The sequence below is a fragment of the Hylobates moloch genome, unplaced genomic scaffold (genome assembly GCF_009828535.3).
Source record: "Hylobates moloch isolate HMO894 unplaced genomic scaffold, HMol_V3 SCAFFOLD_1, whole genome shotgun sequence".
NCBI classification, from domain to species: Eukaryota; Metazoa; Chordata; class Mammalia; order Primates; family Hylobatidae; genus Hylobates; species Hylobates moloch.
The window spans coordinates 34,276,884-34,294,346 of NW_026652276.1; the positions used below are offsets into that span (position 1 = coordinate 34,276,884).

General features: G+C 44.8%; 1 pseudogene; it reads right to left on the reverse strand.

The window, feature by feature from the left end:
- Positions 1 to 16,678: 16,678 nt before the first annotated feature.
- On the reverse strand, positions 16,679 to 17,442 carry LOC116809478 (protein phosphatase 1 regulatory subunit 14B-like; annotated as a pseudogene).
- Positions 17,443 to 17,463: the final 21 nt, after the last annotated feature.

Consider the following 17,463-nt stretch of genomic DNA (forward strand, 5'->3'; position numbering starts at 1 on the left):
AGCCAAGATCGTGCCACTGCACTGTAGCCTGGGCGACAGAGTGAAACTCTGTCTCAAAGAAAAAAAAAAAAAAGAAGAGGAAGTTTGTGCCATGAGTGGTGGCTCATGCCTGTAATCCCAGCACTTTGGGAGGCCTAGGCGGGAGAATCCCGAGGTCAGGAGTTTGAGACCAGCCTGGCCAACATGGTGAAACCCTGTCTCTGCTAAAAATACAAAAAATTAGCTAGGTGTGGTGGGGGGCGCATCTAATCCCAGCTACTTGGGAGGGTGAGGGAGGAGAATCGCTTGAACCCAGGAGGCACAGGTTGCAGTGAGCCGAGATTGCACCATTGCACTCCAGCGTGGGCGACAGTGCAAGACTCTCTCTTAAAAAAAAAGAAGAAAAAGAAGAGGAAGTTTGGACATAGACATGTGGAGGGAAGGCCGTGTGAAGACACAGGGAGGAAATGGTCATCTACAAGCCAAGGAGAGAGGCCCGGAACAGATGCCTTCCTCACGGACCTCAGAGGAACCCAATCCTGCCAGCACCTTGATGCCAGACTTCTAGCTTCCAGAACTGTGAGAAAATAAATTTGGTTTTTAAGTCACCCATCTGTGGTACTCTGTTATGGCAGCCCAGGCAGGCTAACAAGGTGCATAGAAAGCAGCCTGGATGAAGTGGGTGCAAGCTCTATGGGTATTTGGGGAACAGCCCAAAAGCGGAGCCCTAGAGGAAAGCCAAGGGGCCAGGTACCTGGAAGAGGGGTTGGAGGAGAATGGAAGATGTGGTTAGAAGAGGCAGCAAGGTGCCACTAGGTCCTAAAGTGCCTGCAGGCCTTAGAAAGGACTTTAGAGTGTATTCTGGGGGAAATGGGAAGCCACTGGAGAGCCACTGAACCTGACATATTTTATAGGGGCTCCTTGGCTCCTGCATGAAGCCCAGACTACATATATCAAAAAATTTGTAACCTTCATATTAATTATTTAGTAGCACAGTTTGAAGGTTTGGGGCAAGACAAAGAAGTGCTTCTAAGGCATTGACCCCAAGTCCAAATCCCTCTTTGTACCCCTGCTATCCCACTTGGCCATCCTACTCCCCAATCTGATAAACTGGATAAGCCATCATTTGAAACCAGCCTGATTTTTTCATGAGTCCTCTCTGCAGGGTCATTCAATTGGACCTCTCTTCCCCTCTTTAAAGCCAACTGGTTGCTCTTCCTTTCCCTTCCTACATCTGTTCCCTGTCCCTGTGTTGCACACCAGGCTCCTCATCCTCAAGCCTTTCTGGCTCCCTGGGTAGCAACTGCCATCTGCCAGGATTCCAGCACTCATTCACTCTCCCTTCCCCAACCCCGACTCCCACATTCCTGGCTTCCCCCTAGGGAATGCAGAAATGTAACCCTCCTCTGATATCTCCAAACAAAATTTCAGGGAAGTGGACAATTTTTGCCAGTCAGGTTTGGGAGAGAATTCATGAGTGCTCTGCCCAGTTTGGAAATGTCTATCAAGTCAGTGGTAATGGCTTTGTGGGAAATAACACAGCTCAGAGTTGGACCAAACTTTGACCAGCATGCTCCTCTTGGAAGACTTTGAGATAAGTCTCAAGACCCCTTTTATGATACTCAGGGGTCTTCTCTTACAGAAAGAGCCTGCATCAATAGCTTCCTTTAAGGATGTGTGATGGTTAATATTGAGTGTCAACTTGATTGGATTGGAGGATGCAAACTATTGTTCTTGGGTGTGTCTGTGAGGGTGTTGCCAAAGGAGATTAACATTTGAGTCAGTGGGCTGGGAGAAGCAGACGCACCCTCAATTTGGGTGGGCACCATCTAATCAGCTGCCAGCATAAAAGCAGGCACAGAAAGAGCAGACTGGCTGAGTCTTTTAGCTTCCATCTTTCTCCCGTGCTGGATGCTTCTTGCCTTTGAACATCAGACTCTGAGTCCTTCAGCTTTTGGACTCCTGGACTTACACCAGTGGTTTGCCAGGGGCGCTCGGGCTTTCGGCTACAGACTGAAGGCTGCATTATTGGCTTCCCTACTTTTGAGGTTTTGGGACTTGGACTGGCTTCCTGGCTCCTCAGCTTGCAGCCAATTATGGGACTTCACCTTGTGATCATGTGAGTCAATTCTCCTAATAAACTCCCCTTCACATATTCATTTATCCTATTAGTCGTGTCCCTTTAGAGAACCCTGACTAATACAGGGTGTATGTACTTATTTTTGCTTCCTTCTGCTCAAAGTCTCTCCACATCCTCCCCCAAACTGCCCACCCCAAGGCCAATTGACTCCATCTACATACACTTGTCCTTCCACCCTAGGCTGCTTTTGACAGTTATTCAACAAAAACAAGGGATCAAACTCAAGGCATGTGAATCGGAAAAAATAACAATAAAAAACAAAAAATGCCATTAGTAAGAGCCCAGGTTCTTGGGCCCATCTGCTCACTTGACCACACAAGAAAGTTGACATTAAAAAGATAGGTAGGGGCCGCACGCGGTGACTCACGCCTGTAATTCCAGCACTCATGCCTGTAATCCCAGCACTTTGGGAGGCCGAGGTGGGCGAATCATGAGGTCAGGAGATCGAAACCATCCTGGCCAACATAGTAAAACCCTGTCTCTACTAAAATATAAAAAATAAGCCAGGCGTGGTGGTGTGTGCCTGTAGTCTCAGCTACTTGGGAGGCTGAGGCAGGGGAATCGCTTGAACCTGGGAGGCAGAGGTTGCAGTGAGCTGAGATTGCACCACTGCACTCCAGCCTGGTGACAGAACAAGACTCTGTCTCAAAAAAAAAAAAAAAAGATAGGTAGGGCTGGGCACGGTGGCCCACACCTGTAATGCCAGCACTTGGAGAGGCTGAGGTGGGAGGATAGCTTGAGCCCTGGAGGTCAAGGCTGCAATAAGCAATTATCGTGCCACTGCACTCCAGCCTGGGCGATAGAGCAAGACTCTATCTAAAAAAAGAAAAGATAGGCAGTGGTGCCTATCTATATAAGCTGGACATTTCCAGGAGCAAACGTCTTGAGACTGAAAAGAGGACATCAGGAGGCCACTAGCTCTGGGCCTCACTATCACCAAGGGCCTCAGTGCCACCAGGTCACACCCACAGTTAAATAGAAGCACTGGCAGGTTTGAAGAAAGAAGACGGCATCGACCAACTTTAGCTCTCTGTCTCATTACTGTCTCATCTCTCATGAACTATGAACCAATATTTTAAATAAATCCCCTAATAATCCCCCAATCACTTTGGGAATATAATAATTATACTGAACTGAATGTGTGTGTGCATGTGGGTGTTGGAATTGCTTACTTGTTAAATACTGATGTTTACACCACGAATCCTGTAACCCTATTTTGGCATATCTTTTTCTTCTTCTTTTTGTTTTTTGTTTAATATGGAAGTGACCAATGCCTCTCTTGACCTCTGGAAGGCCCTATGAAAACCTGAAACCGAGGCAAGGTGACAAAGTCTGGTCATTCAGCACTAAGGGCCGCCTCAGATTACTTCTTTACTTAGAAAAACAAAATGTTGTTGCAAAAGATTCGGGGTCACAAATATTCTTCCTGGGCCTGTCAGTTTCTGAATTCTTAGATTTTTCATTTAATTTAGCCATCAGGGAATTTCTGAGACGAGAAATACCTAGGCAGAACCCAAACAAAATCTCGAGCATGAGCCCGTATCTTCAAGGTTGGTGAGAATCAGATATGCCTCTGGGCTGAAGTGAGTGAGGGAACTGATTTTTACCCCATGCAGTCACCTCAGGATCAGATAGAAGGTGAGTGAGAGGTTGCACGTGTCTCGATGTGTATCTTACCAGATTCTCATGCTTATTTTCTTGAGCAATCCTAAATATCTTGTTTAGAATGTTTGCAAAACTATAGTTTAGTCTTTGTAACTGCCACTTCCTACCAGAAACTAGAATGCCCATATGTTCAGTACAGAAATGACAACGTAAAGCTTTTTAGCAACTCTTGTCCCCTGTAATAGTACTGTCGCCTTGAGTTTGAGGGATCATGACACTGTCTGTATGTAGTTTTAAATTCCCCAGTGATGCCAAATATATTTGTGTCAACAGATACCGTTCCAAAATACCGGAGTTCAATTTAGCTGAACACCAAGGGACTGAGTCAAATTACTTTGAAGGAAATAAATATATCTTTACCGAACTCATATGACAAACTGTAGAAAAACTCAGAAAATTTGTATTATAAAGAGTTAGAAAGTAGTAAAGTAGGAAATTTCCAAAAAGGCTAATAAGTTTTATGCTTTAATTATATTAGTGTAGCCCTTTTCAATTCACATTTTTAGCAGCCATATGTGAAAATGCTGGTTCTACTAACTAGTGATAGTATTTAATTAATTACTAATACTAAATAATTATTGTTAGAAATATAGAAAGCTTTTACTACAGAACTTTTCAATATCGTGAACTAATAATCATAGTAATAATAATCATCAAGTTAATACCTAATTTTGAGGACTTAAGATGAGCTGAGAGCTCTGCTAAGCACTTTTTTAAATTTTAATTTTTTTTTTTTTTTTTTTTTTTTTGCGGAGATAGGGTCTCACTTTGTTGGCCAGGCTGGTCTCAAACTCCTGGGTTCAAGCAGTCTGCCCACCTCTGTCTCCCAGGGTGGTGGAATTACAGGCATGAGCCACCCCGCCTGGCTGAAAGTACTTTTATAGGTTGTCTCATATAAACCTCCCAACAAGCTTATGAGATCGGGGAAATAATTTTTTACTTCAGAGCCTGGGGATCATAATGGCTAAGATTTTTATTGAGAATTTACTATGTGACAGGTGCTGTTCTAGGTCCTGTATGTGGATTAACTCATTCATTCCTCACGACTACCCACAAAGCAGCGCTCTCATTATTCCCATCTTAGGGAATAAGGAAACAGAGCTAAAGTGACCTGCCCAAGGTCACATAGCTGTAAGTGACAAGCCAACATGCTCGGGCTCTAGCTATCTGGCTCTAAGCCCAATCTTTTCCTCTCTAAATGGCTAGTCAACACTAATTTCATTTTCTTTAAGACTTTTGCATGCCAGGAACTGTCTCAAACGATCTTCAGCTATTAAATTATTTCTCCATGAGGAGCTCATCGTTTTTCCCATTACTCAGATGAAGAAAGTAAGGTACAGGTCACTTGCCCAGAGTTTAGAGCTAGGATTCAAAATCTGGTTTTGCCTGATTCCCAGGCTCTTACTGTTTCCACCTTACTGCACAGGAAAAGTTGGTATGGCTTCTAAAGATGCATAGTGACTCCAAAGGAAAAGTATATGAACAGTGAAAATTTGATTAATCAGGTCATGAAATAGAAGAAATGCCTAGCAAACACAGTGTGCCACATGTTAGACACAGACACGGGAGTGGAGAGCTAGATGACACCCTTCCTTTGTCTCCTTGAATCTTCCAGGGTTCTGGCCCTAGAAAAAGATTAAAAATGGGCAGGGGAGGCTGGGCAAGGTGGCTCATGCCTGTAATCTCAGCACTTTGGGAGGCCGAGGCGGGCAGATCACAAGGTCAGGAGATCGAGACCATCTTGGCTAACACGGTGAAACCCCATCTCTACTAAAAATACAAAAAATTAGCGGGGCGAGGTGGGGGGTGCCTGTAGTCCCAGCTACTGGGGAGGCTGAGGCAGGAGAATGGCATGAACCTGGGAGGCAGGGCTTGCAGTGAGCCGAGATCGCGCCATTGCACTCCAGCCTGGGCTCAGAGCGAGACTCCATCTCAAAAAAGGGCAGGGGAAGCTGCCATCTTCAGCAAACCAGCCTTGGAAGACATCCATGAGTCCTGGTTGCATCCAACCCGACTCTTTATTGGGCTTGCCCAGGCTGGAAGACACGGGGTCAGAATCTATCCTCATGGTTTCTCATATTTTTAAATTATTACCTGGGAGCAGTGGGCCATACTTACAGGGCCAGCTACGTAGGAGGCTGAGGCAGAAGGATCCCTTGAGCCCAGGAGTTAGAATCCAGCCTAGGCAACATAACAAGACCTTGTCTCTAAAAAAAATGTAAAAACATTGTTTTAGTTATTTATTTAGGCCAATGGTGTGAAAAGGCTCAAGTGGCAGGTGAGCAGTGGAAGAACAAGAGAAACTATTCTTGCAAAGTGAAGACCAGCTTGTAGTTTTTCCTGTTATTCTTTTTGCGTTTCCTCTTCCTCACCATTGAACATTGTTTAAGGGATTATTTAGGCACTAACTTGAAGTAATTTCTATTTTCTTACATTTCTTAGATTTCTATTTCCCCACATTACCTTTTGAAGGACACTCACAGCCTCAGCTTTTTGCAGTGTACTTTCAAAAATTTGGAGATGGTTCCAGCCTAGCCTGGTTCACAAGGCAAAAGACATTTCCCCTGCAAAAAAGGTGTTTCATTTTTCTGAACTGTATACACAACTGTCACTTTTCTTTGTTTCTTCAGAAATATATCCCTTCATACAATAAACTATTGTCATTTCTTCTTTCTGAAGTCATCTCAGTCTGTTGCATTATTGAATTGCAATGCTTGAGTCCTCTGCCAGGGGGACTCTGCTGTGAATGGCGCCCCCTGGGATAATTCAGGGCACAAACAACGATAAGCAGTGGCCCTGAGGTCAGAGCTGTATGCTAGGAGAACTGAGCACTGGAGCAGAGAACTTAATAACAGGAACTATTGTCCTTTGATTTATCACTCCTGCTCTATCTGTAACCTTTTGGCTTATTTCTAGTTTTAGCACTATGACATGTATTTATTTACTTATTATTTTCGGTTTTGAGATGGAGTTTCGCTCTTGTTGCCCAGGCTGGAGTGCAATGGCATGATCTTGGCTCACTGCAACCTTCACCTCCCGGGTTCAAGCGATTCTCCTGCCCCAGTCTCCCGAGTAGCTGGGATTACAAGAGCATGCCACTACGCCTGGCTAATTTTGTATTTTTAGTAGAGATGGGGGTTTCACCATGTTGGCCAGGCTGGTCTCGAACTTCTGACCTCGTGATCTGCCCGCCTCAGCCTCAGCCTCAGCCTCAGCCTCCCAAAGTGCTGGGATAACAAGCATGAGCCACCACGCCCAGCCAGCACTATGACTTTTAAATCATTTTCTCTGCTATGGCAGAATCTAAACAGACGTAAAATAGTCTGTCTACCTCTGTGTCTAAGATAGAATGGAAATCAATTGGCCTATTTGAAATAAGTTCAACTTAATTGTTTTTTAAATTTATATTTTCCAGGAAATTGTTGCTGTGAGTAAATTTGGTTTATTTGATCAGAGGGTTAGTGTTTCTTCTAGTTGAAGTAAGTAATGAAGAGCTGGAGTTTGTAAACACAGCTCTGAAACGTGTATGTTTTGGTTGATTAGACATTTTGGTAAACCAATATAGTTTTTTAATGTCGTTACAAAAATAGCCACCAAATACAGAATTATAACAGGAAGAAAGGCTGGGAAGGTGGTAATTTGACTCACCTTACTGACTTGGTGCAGACATATTCTAAAAATCAAGTGAAATAAACCAACACTCCATCACCTTTGTACCCGTTCAGCAAACTTGCTTTGCAATTTTTTACTTTTTTTTTTTTTTTTGAGACGAAGTTTCGCTTTTGTTGCCCAGGCTGGAGTGCAATGGTGCAATCTCAGCTCACTGCAACCTCTGCCTTGCAGGCTCAAACAACTCTCCTGCCTCAGCCTCCAGAGTAGCTGGGATTACGGGTGCCCCCCATCATGTCCAACTAATTTTTTGTATTTTTAGTACAGACGAGGTTTCACTATGTTGGCCAGGCTGGTCTCGAAATCCTGACCTCAGGCGATCCACCAGCCTCAGCCTCCCAAAGTGCTGGGATTACAGGCATGAGCCTCCATGCCTTGTCTACTTTTTAAAATTTTTTATTTTTTGTTTTGCTGAGACAGAGGCCCACTCTGTCACCGAGACTGGAGTACAGTGGTGTAATTTCAGCTCACTGCAACCTCTGCCTCCTAAATTCAAGCGATTCTCATGCCTCAGCCTCCAGAGTAGCTGGGATTACAGGCACGCGCCACCACACTCAGCTAATTTTTGTATTTTTAGTACAGACGGGGTTTCACCACTTTGGCCAGGCTAGTCTCAAACTCCTGACCTCAAGTGATACACCTGCCTTGGCCTCTCAACGTGCTGGGATTATATGTGTGAGCCACCGTGCTATGCAAATTTTAAAATGCCCAGCAAAAGTTCTTCAATTTGGAGTTTTCTTTTTGCTGGCTTAGATCCTACAAACTGAACACAGAAAAGAGCTGAATTCACTGTTGCTTCCTCTTTCCTGGCTTTTCATTTTCGAAAAACACACATATAAATTCCAAATTACGTATGTGATGACTTTGACAATCAGAAAAACAAAACAAAGACAAATAATAAGTGTCTAGGGAAAAGTTACATGGCAATTAGTGAATGCTCAGTGAATTTTGTCGAATTGAAATAAAATACATTTGAATACATGAATTGTAAAGATCAAGGATTGTCCCTTGATTTAAAAAATTATAGATATAGCCTAAGGACATAGTTAAACCCATAAACAAAGACTAATGCACAAATATTTATTGAAGAGTTATAACAATGAAAGAAAGGAAGCAATTTAAATATGCAATAATGAGAATTATTAAATAAATGGTGTATCCATGAAGAAATACTATACGTCCATTTAAACTATACTTACAGCAAGTTCTAAGGACATGGGAAAATGTGTATGATGTAGGTTAAATTTATAAAATAAAGGGTATACTAAACAACATTTCAGTGTAAGTTCAGCTTTGTTAGAAAACATTGTTCAGGGCCGGGTGTGGTGGCTCACGCCTATAATCCCAGTACTTTGGGAGGCCAAGGCGGGCGGATCACTGGAGGTCAGGAGTTCGAGACCAGCCTTACCAACATGGAGAAACCCCGTCTCTACTAAAAATACAAAATTAGCCAGGCCAGGCCTGGTGGCGCATGCCTATAATCCCAGCTACTCGGAAAGCTGAGGCAGGAGAATCGCTTGAACCCGGGAGGCGGAGGTTGCGGTGAGCGAAGATCACGCCACTGTACTCCAGCCTGGCGACAAAGCGAGACTCTGTCTCAAAAAAAAAAAAAGAAAACATTGTTCAGGAAAAAGACCCAGAAGAGACTGCTAGAATATCAATAGTGTGGCCGGGTGCGGTGGCTCACACCTGTAATCCCAGCACTTTGGGAGGCCGAGGCGGGCAAATCACAAGATCAGGAGATCAAGACCATCCTGGCTAACACGGTGAAACCCTGTCTCTACTAAAAATGTAAAAAATTAGCTGGGCGCGGTGGCGGACGCCTGTAGTCCCAGCTACTCGGGAGGCTGAGGCAGGAGAATGGTGTGAACCCAGGAGGTGGAGCTTGCAGTGAGCTGAGATCTCACCATTGCACTCCAGCCTGGGTGACAGAGCAAGACTCTGTCTCAAAAAAAAAAAAAAAAATTAATAGTGTTTCTGGGTAGTGAGACTATTGGGTTTTTGTTTTTTTGGGGGGTTTTTTTTGGTCTCCTATATTTCAGAATTTATCTGAAATAAAAAAGTTGTGTTATTTTGATAATTTAAAGACGTTAAAAATTAAAAACACTTGTTTTTTGTTTTTTTTTTGAGACAAAGTCTTGCTCTTGTCCCCAGGCCGGAGTAAAATGGCACGGTCTTGGCTCACTGCAACCTCCGCCTCCCGGATTCAAGCGATTCTCCTGCCTCAGCCTCTCGAGTAGCTGGGAGTACAGGCGCCTGCCACCAAGCCGGGCTAATTTTTTTTGTATTTTTAGTAGAGATGGGGTTTCACCATGTTGGCCAGGCTGGTCTTGAACTCCTGACCTCAGGTGATCCACCCGCCTCGGCCTCCCAAAGTGTTGGGATTACAGGCGTGAGCCACCGTGCCCAGCCCAGAAAACATTTCTATGAAAAAAATTTACTGGTATAACAGCTCAAAATCAATGAAAAATGTATGCTAAACCTGTCACATGGCTTTTAATATAATCCAACAAGAGTCACATAATCCAATGAGATAATAAAATCCAATGAGGTAATAAAATCCAATGAGAGACACATAATTCATAATTCTTGCAGGTAATTTATTCTAAAGTATAACCAAACATTTTCAAGCTTACTTTCAATTCTCTAGTTTCAATTTGAATCCATTGTGAATCAGTGAGTTTGTAGGAGTATGTACTCTTAGGTCATATTCTAACATCTCTTTTACTAAATAGCATATTACTTTTCATTTTTTCCTTTTTGTGTTGTTTGATTTGATTGCCTCTTTGTTTTCTTTTGTTGTTTCTTATTTTATCATTTACTGTCTCAGTTTCTTAGGGTGCTAATTCTCCCATTTTGCTTCCTGACTCCCCTGTAGATCACTTCCTCAATATGCTCTGTAATTTTTCATTGTGAGCACATTTTTAGCAAAGTGTAACTGTTCATTAGACATTCCATGTGCCTTGAATTATAAAAGTGTCTCCAAAAAGAGATTTTGTGTTAACTTCTGTCAGGGCTTTCGCTGATATCATCCTATTCAGGGCCCACTTTTATACAAATTTCTGGGCTTCGGCCAGGCACGGTGGTTCACACCTATAATCCTTGCACTTTGGGAGGCTGAGATGGGCAGATCACTTGAAGTGATCCCAGCTACTCAGGTTGCTGAGGCACGAGAATCGCTTGAGCCCGGGAGGTGGAGGTTGCAGTGAGCCGAGATCGGGCCACTGCACTCCAGCCTGGGCGACAGAGCAAGACTCTGTCTCAAAAAAAATAAAATGCCAGTCCAAGGCCACTAGAACTTGTATCTGGGCACAATGCCCCTGTAGGCTTCTTTGACATCATGTCATACTCTACTTTTGAGTTCTATCTTTTGTTCTGGTGCCTAGGTATTTCCTTTGGAAGGATTAGGCTAGTCAAGTGAAGCAGTGGGAGTGGAGAAGGAACAAAGAAATCTGTAACTCGTGGTGATCATAGTTGTAAACACCACTGCACACAGACTAGCCTCTATTTTATTTATTTATTTTGAGATAGAGTCTCACTCTATGGCGAGATTCTCCTGCCTCAGCCTCCCGAGTAGCTGGGATTACAGGCGCCCACTGCCGTAATTTTAGTAGAGACTGAGGTTTCACCATGTTGACCAGGCTGGTCTCGAACTCCTGACCTCAGGTGGTCCGCCCACCTCAGCCTCCCAAAGGGCTCAGATTACAGGCATGAGCCACCGCAACCGGCCCGACCAGCCTATATGTTAAACTGTTATTGCATTTGATACAGGAATCTTATTGTTTGGGGTAGGAGGAGTTCTGTGGAACTCTTGTAACTTTGGAGAGGAAAGAGTTACCTAGCTGTATTTCAAGTCCTCTAGAAGTTTTCTAGATCAGAGCATCTCAGGCTATGGCAGCACACCTGTGTGTGATAGCAACCTGGGTCTTGCTATCCATCTGAAGAGCCACAAGAGATTAACAATAGTTAGAACATCTAAATTCTCCAATTTTTCACCTTTTCAAATACATTTAAGGCTCTTCCTGTATGATAACGTGATCCTTGTTTCCTTGAATTATTTTTTTCTTTTTTTTTTGAGATAGGGTGTCACTCTGTCGCTCAGGCCGGGATGCAATGGCCTGATCATAGCTCACTGCTGCCTTGAATTCCTGGGCTCAAGGGATCCTCCTACCTCAGCCTTTCTGAGTAGCTGTGACTATAGGCCCACACCACCATACCCAGCTTGTTTTTAAAAGTTTTTAGAGACCGAGTCTTGCTGTGTTGCCCAGGCTGATCTCAAACTCCTAAACTCAAGCGATCCTCCCACCTCTGCCTCCCAAAGTGCTGGGATTACAGATGTGAGCCACCACGCCCAGCCCTTTCTCTTTCCTTCTCTCTCTCTTTCTTTCTTTCTTTCCTTCCTTCCTTCTTTCCCTCCGTCCCTCCCTCCCTTCCTTTCTCCCTTCTAACTTCCCTCCCTCCCTCTCTCCCTCCTTCCCTCCCTTCTTTTTCTTTTCCTTCCCCTCCCCTCCCTTCCCCTTCCCTCCCCTCCCCTTCCCTCCCCTCCCCTCCCCTTCCTTTTTCTCTTTATTTGAGACAAGGTCTCACTCTGTCACCGAGGCTGCACCGTGCCCAGCCAAATGTTATCTTTCATGTTGAGGTGGACAAGAAAGCTAAGAGGTTACTCTAGACTGTATTCATGACTGTTAGTGCCATCTGAAGACACTATCAACCTCAAACCTCTATCAAATTAATTCTTAAAAAGTAAACATTGGGCCCGGCACGGTGGCTCACACCTGTAATCCCAGCACTTTGGGAGGCCAAGGCGGGCAAATTACCTGAGGTCAGGAGTTCGAGACCAGCCTGGCCAACATGGTGAAATGCCGTCTCTACTAAAAATATAAAAATTAGCTAGGTGTGGTGGCACACGCCTGTGATCCCAGCTACTCGGGAGGCTGAGGCAGGAGAATTGCTTGAGCCCAGGGGCAGAGGTTGCAGTGAGCCAAGATCATGCCACTGCACTCCAGCCTAGCCAACAGAGTGAGACTTTGTCTCAAAAAAAAAAAGTAAACATTATGCTTCATAATGATAAGCAGAAAAATAGATTTACTTCTGCATCTTTCTCAAGATTCTTATGATTAATTCCAAAGTGCGTTTTCACCAAAATGAAATATAATTTGTAAAGTTTACGCTATAATTGGCCAGTTACCATAATAGGAAACTGAACTTCTTTTTTTTTTGAGACGGAGTCTCGCTCTGTCATCCAGGCTGGAGTGCAGTGGCGCAGTGGCAGCCTCCCGAGTAGCTGGGACTACAGGCGCCCGCCACCACGCCCAGCTAATTTTTTATATTTTTAGTAGAGACGGGGTTTCACCGTGTTAGCCAGGATGGTCTCGATCTCCTGACCTCGTGATTTGCCCGCCTCGGCCTCCCACAGTGCTGGGATTACAGGCGTGAGCCACCGCGCCCGGCCTGAACTGAACTTCTTCCCTCACCACAAGTCCTGTCCCAAGCCTATAAAAAAATCAAACCTACCTCAATGGGACATCCCTAACCTTGTGCCTCCTCCATGACAAGGGCCACTCTTGCTACTGAGATCTCTGGTATTTGTAGCCGCTTTGTCCTTATCGGTGGTGAAAAAATTTAAGAGGGGGCTGGGTACAAATAAGAACAACTCGGGCAATTGTTTGGTAGGGTCTGATTTTTATCTACATAACGAAAATGCATTTTCTTCAATTACATGACACCTCAAAGAGAGTAATGGGGCCAGGTGCAGTGGCTCACGCCTGTAATCTTAGCACTTTGGGAGGCTGAGGGTGACAAATTACCTGAAGTCAGGAGTTCGAGACCAGCCTGGCCAACATGATGATACCCATCTCTATTAAAAATACAAAAATTAGCTGGGTGTGGTGGTGCATGCCTATAATCCCAGCAGGAGATTATAGGAGGCTGAGGCAGGAGAATCGCTTGAATCCAGGAGGCAGAGATTGCAGTGAGCTGAGATCTTGCCACTGCACTCCAGCCTGGGTGACAGAGCGAGATTCTGTCTCAAAAAAAAAAAAAAAGAGAGAGTAATGGTAAGAAGTCTTTACCATTCATTCTTACTAATGATAATTATCTTTTTGAAAAAAACATAAAATGTGTTCCTTGCTGTATAGGACATCAAGATTTTTATAAACTCTTGTTGTCATCTGTCACCTCACTGACTTTGAGAGTCCTCTAAGGAAAAGAGATAAAATTATGACTCCACTCATTTAACAGCAGAGCTGCCCAGTGCCAAAACCAGGGCTGGGGGCCCTCATGTGCCATAGAACCTACAGTATGTCCACTGGGTGAATCTGGGGATCTAGGTTAGCATCGATCTGAAACCTTCTTTGACTCTGTATCTTTCTTTTTTTCTTTTTATCTGAGATGGAGTTTCGCTCTTGTTGCCCAGGCTGGAGTGCAATGGCGCAATCTTGGCTCACTGCAACCTTCACCTTCTGGGTTCAAGTGATTCTCCTGCCTCAGCTTCCCGAGTAGCTGGGACTACAGGTGCATGCCACCAAGCCCAGCTAATTTTTTTTTTTTTTTTGTATTTTTAGTAGAGATGGGGCTTCACTGTGTTAGCCACAATGGTCTCTATCTCCTGACCTCAGGTGGTCTGCCTGCCTCGTCCTCCCAAAGTGCTGGGATTACAAGCGTGAACCACTGCGCCTGGCCTTTTTTCTTAACTTTTTTTTAGAGATGGGGTTTTGCTGTGTTACCCAGGCTGATCACAAACTCCTGGCTTCAAGAAATCCTCCTGCCTCAGCTTCCCAAGCAGCTGGGATTACAGGTGCGAGCTATTGCACCTGGCTTGCTGCCATGAGTTTGATTCAGCAGTTCTCTCTAAACTTGATGGGTCTAACCTCTCACCCCAATTCCATCCATGTCTCAGCTCCACCACTGTGGAAATTCTCACACATGCCACTGCCTTACTGCCATAAATCTTCCTCCCGTTGTTCCAGAAATGGGTCTACATGGGCTTTCACATGAGCTAAGTGCACATTTATCACTTTGGCTTGTGTTGAACATTGGCCATAATCTTCTAAGTCACAGCAGATGAACCAGTGTGATTCATGCAAGACTAGCAGGAATGACTGTGACAAATGTTTGTCTTCAGAAAGACAAACATTATTTGTAGCTCACTTGTGGTGGGAAAGTAATCCAATATGCAAAAGACATCTGAATTTATTAGGTTGGTATAGCTATAACATAACTACTAATATATGAGATTTTTCTCACAGACTGATAACAGCTTTATTGCATGTGAGTCCTTGTCATTTATTGCTTCCTAGTACTATAAAAACTGAAAATAGCATATTATTCCTTGACCAGCTGACATGAGTTTGTGATTCATTTGACCAGAAATGTGCCTTCTAACCACAGCACTTCAATTTATGGTCATAGTTGGTTTGACAATAAATTTAATAACATAATTAGAGAGCACTTAGGAAATTGGTCTACTTACCTTGATTAGAGTTTCTAAGGTGGTTATCTATTGTGGGCCAAAACTCTACTTAAGTTTTGTAACTTTACAAAAGTTATGCAGATAAGTCAAAAGATCTAAGTAGTTAAAAGGCCACGAAGTCTCTTCATATTGCTTCAGCTCTTAACAGAAGGACCTGCCCAGGGTTACACTCATATGTGTGAGAATCAGGAGGCAGCAGGTACACGAGAGGGAAAATGCTGTGGGCAATGAGCCTGTGGCACAAAGATGAAAATAACCATATTGCAACAGACAATGGACAGCGAGGAGGGATGACTGTTCCTCAGCTCTGCCCCTTTGCCTGTGCACAGAAACAGTGGTCCAGCAGCCATCCAAAGAGAACACGAGAGAAACAGATCTTCCTATTTTGAAGCCAGGAGTTTGAGACCAGGGCAACATAGCAAGACCCCATCTCTAAAAAGAAAGATCACGACTGTAAAAGGAAAACTTGCATCAAGGAAGGTTGGCATATAATGTTGGTAGGAATGGTCTGGGATACACTAAAGAGGAGAGCAACAGAACTTGGCAAAAAAACAAAAAACAAAAAACTATGAGTGGAATTATTGACTTAGTACCTAGTAGTACTGTACCTACTAGTAGCACCTTTAATACTTAGCAGATATATTAAAACTGGTTTTAAATCCCAACACTCTTGTTTGATTTTTGGCTTTTTAAAATAAGAAATCAAAAGGATTGGGTGAGGCCAGGACAACTGCTGTTGTGAGAAAAGGGGGAAATTTTGAGGTTTGGCGCTTATAGGTTCTTATTTAAGAATCCCATAAAAAATCCTGAGTAGATTGGCTGGGCGGGGTGGCTCATGCCTGTAATCCCAGCACTTTTGGAGGCTGAGGTGGGCAGATCACCTGAGGTCAGGAGTTCGAGACATGCCTGGCCAACATGGTGAAACCCCGTCTCTACTAAAAATACAAAAATTACCTGGGCTTGGTGGCGACCGCCTGTAATCCCAGCTACTTGGGAGGCTGAGACAGGAGAATTGCTTGAACCTGGGAGGCAGAGGTTGTGGTGAGCCAAGATCAGGCCACTGCACTCCAGCCTGGACGGCAAGAATGAAACTCGGTCTCAGAAAAAAAAAAAAAAAAAAAAAAAACGAAAGTACAGTCATTCTGGCATGTGGCTCACAGCTGTAGTCCCAACACTTTGAGACTCTGAGAGGCTGAGATGGGAGAATTGCTTTAGCCCAGGGATGTCAAGGCTGCAGTGAGTTGCACCATTGTACTCCAGCTGGAGCGACAGAATGAGATCCTATCTCAAAATAAATAAATAAATAAATAAAGCTTTTAAAATATGGAAAAGTACAGTAAGAGGACTAAGATTTATGTTCATATATGTCCATTGCAACATTATTTATAATATCAGAAAACTAAAAACAATAAAAATATGTAACCATTCGTATGGCTAAATATCTTCACTTGATGAAAGGCATGGTGTTTAAGAACGTGTAACAAACCTTAACAAAAAACCCTAAAAAGCAAGATACTATTAAATTGTATGTACAAAATGATCTCAACTGTGTTTTAAAATAAACCAAAAAAGATTAAAAAATATAAAAATATAAAAATTGTATCTACTTGGGGAAGACTATGTTTTTTCAGGAGAATGTATTATATATAGAAAGAATGTTTTTTTTTTTTTTTAAAGTCCCATCAGTTTAATCACAATAAAAAACCCCAAAAGTGGAAAACTGAGGGGGCAGGGGAAGAAGCCCCTGGGCCAGGGGCACGAGGAGCCCTGCTCATGGCACCAGGCCTGGCCGCAGGGTCCCCCGGTATTGCTGTTTCTACGAGGTCGGGGGGCAGCGATTGCCCTGTGGGAGCCACCGTTCGCCTGGGTCGGGGACCCTCACTTCTTCTGCGGTGTGCTCAGCTTCTGCATGCCCCGGATCTTGTCCAGCAGGCCAGAGATGAGGGCTCCTGTGGGTTTGTAATAGTCAACCAGCAGCTCCTTGACCCTGGCAGCCTGGGCATCGTCACTCTCCATGTCCAGGAGCTCATCCACGTCAATCTCCAGTTCTCGGATCTCCTCTTCCTGGCAGTCGTAGAGGCGCGTGAGCTGCTCCAGGATCTACTCCTCTAGGTTGAGGCGCTTCCGTAGCTCCTTGCGGTCATACTTGACAGTGACCTTCACTTGGCGCCTCACTGGGCCCTCATCGCCCGCGCCGCCCGGGCTCTCTCCTGCGGCCCCGGCGGGTCTCTGAAAGTAGACGCGTGGTCCCGGGCCGGGGCAGCCAACGCCGCGCCCCTCGCGCTGCAGCTGTCCGCCACGGCGGCCGCCGGGGTCACGTGCGCGCGTCGGGCCCCTCCCTGCGCCGCCGCTTCCGGGACGCCCGGCGGCTGGCTCGGGTTAGCTCGCCGGCTCCGCTCCGCGCGGCTCCGCGGCTAGGGCGGCGGCGGGGGCGTTCGGCGGCAGCGGCAGCATGCGGAGCCCCCGGGCCTGGCCTGGCCGCGCCCCGCCCCCTCCCCGCCGATCCGCCCGCCCTTGGTCCCCCGCGGCCGCCCGAAAG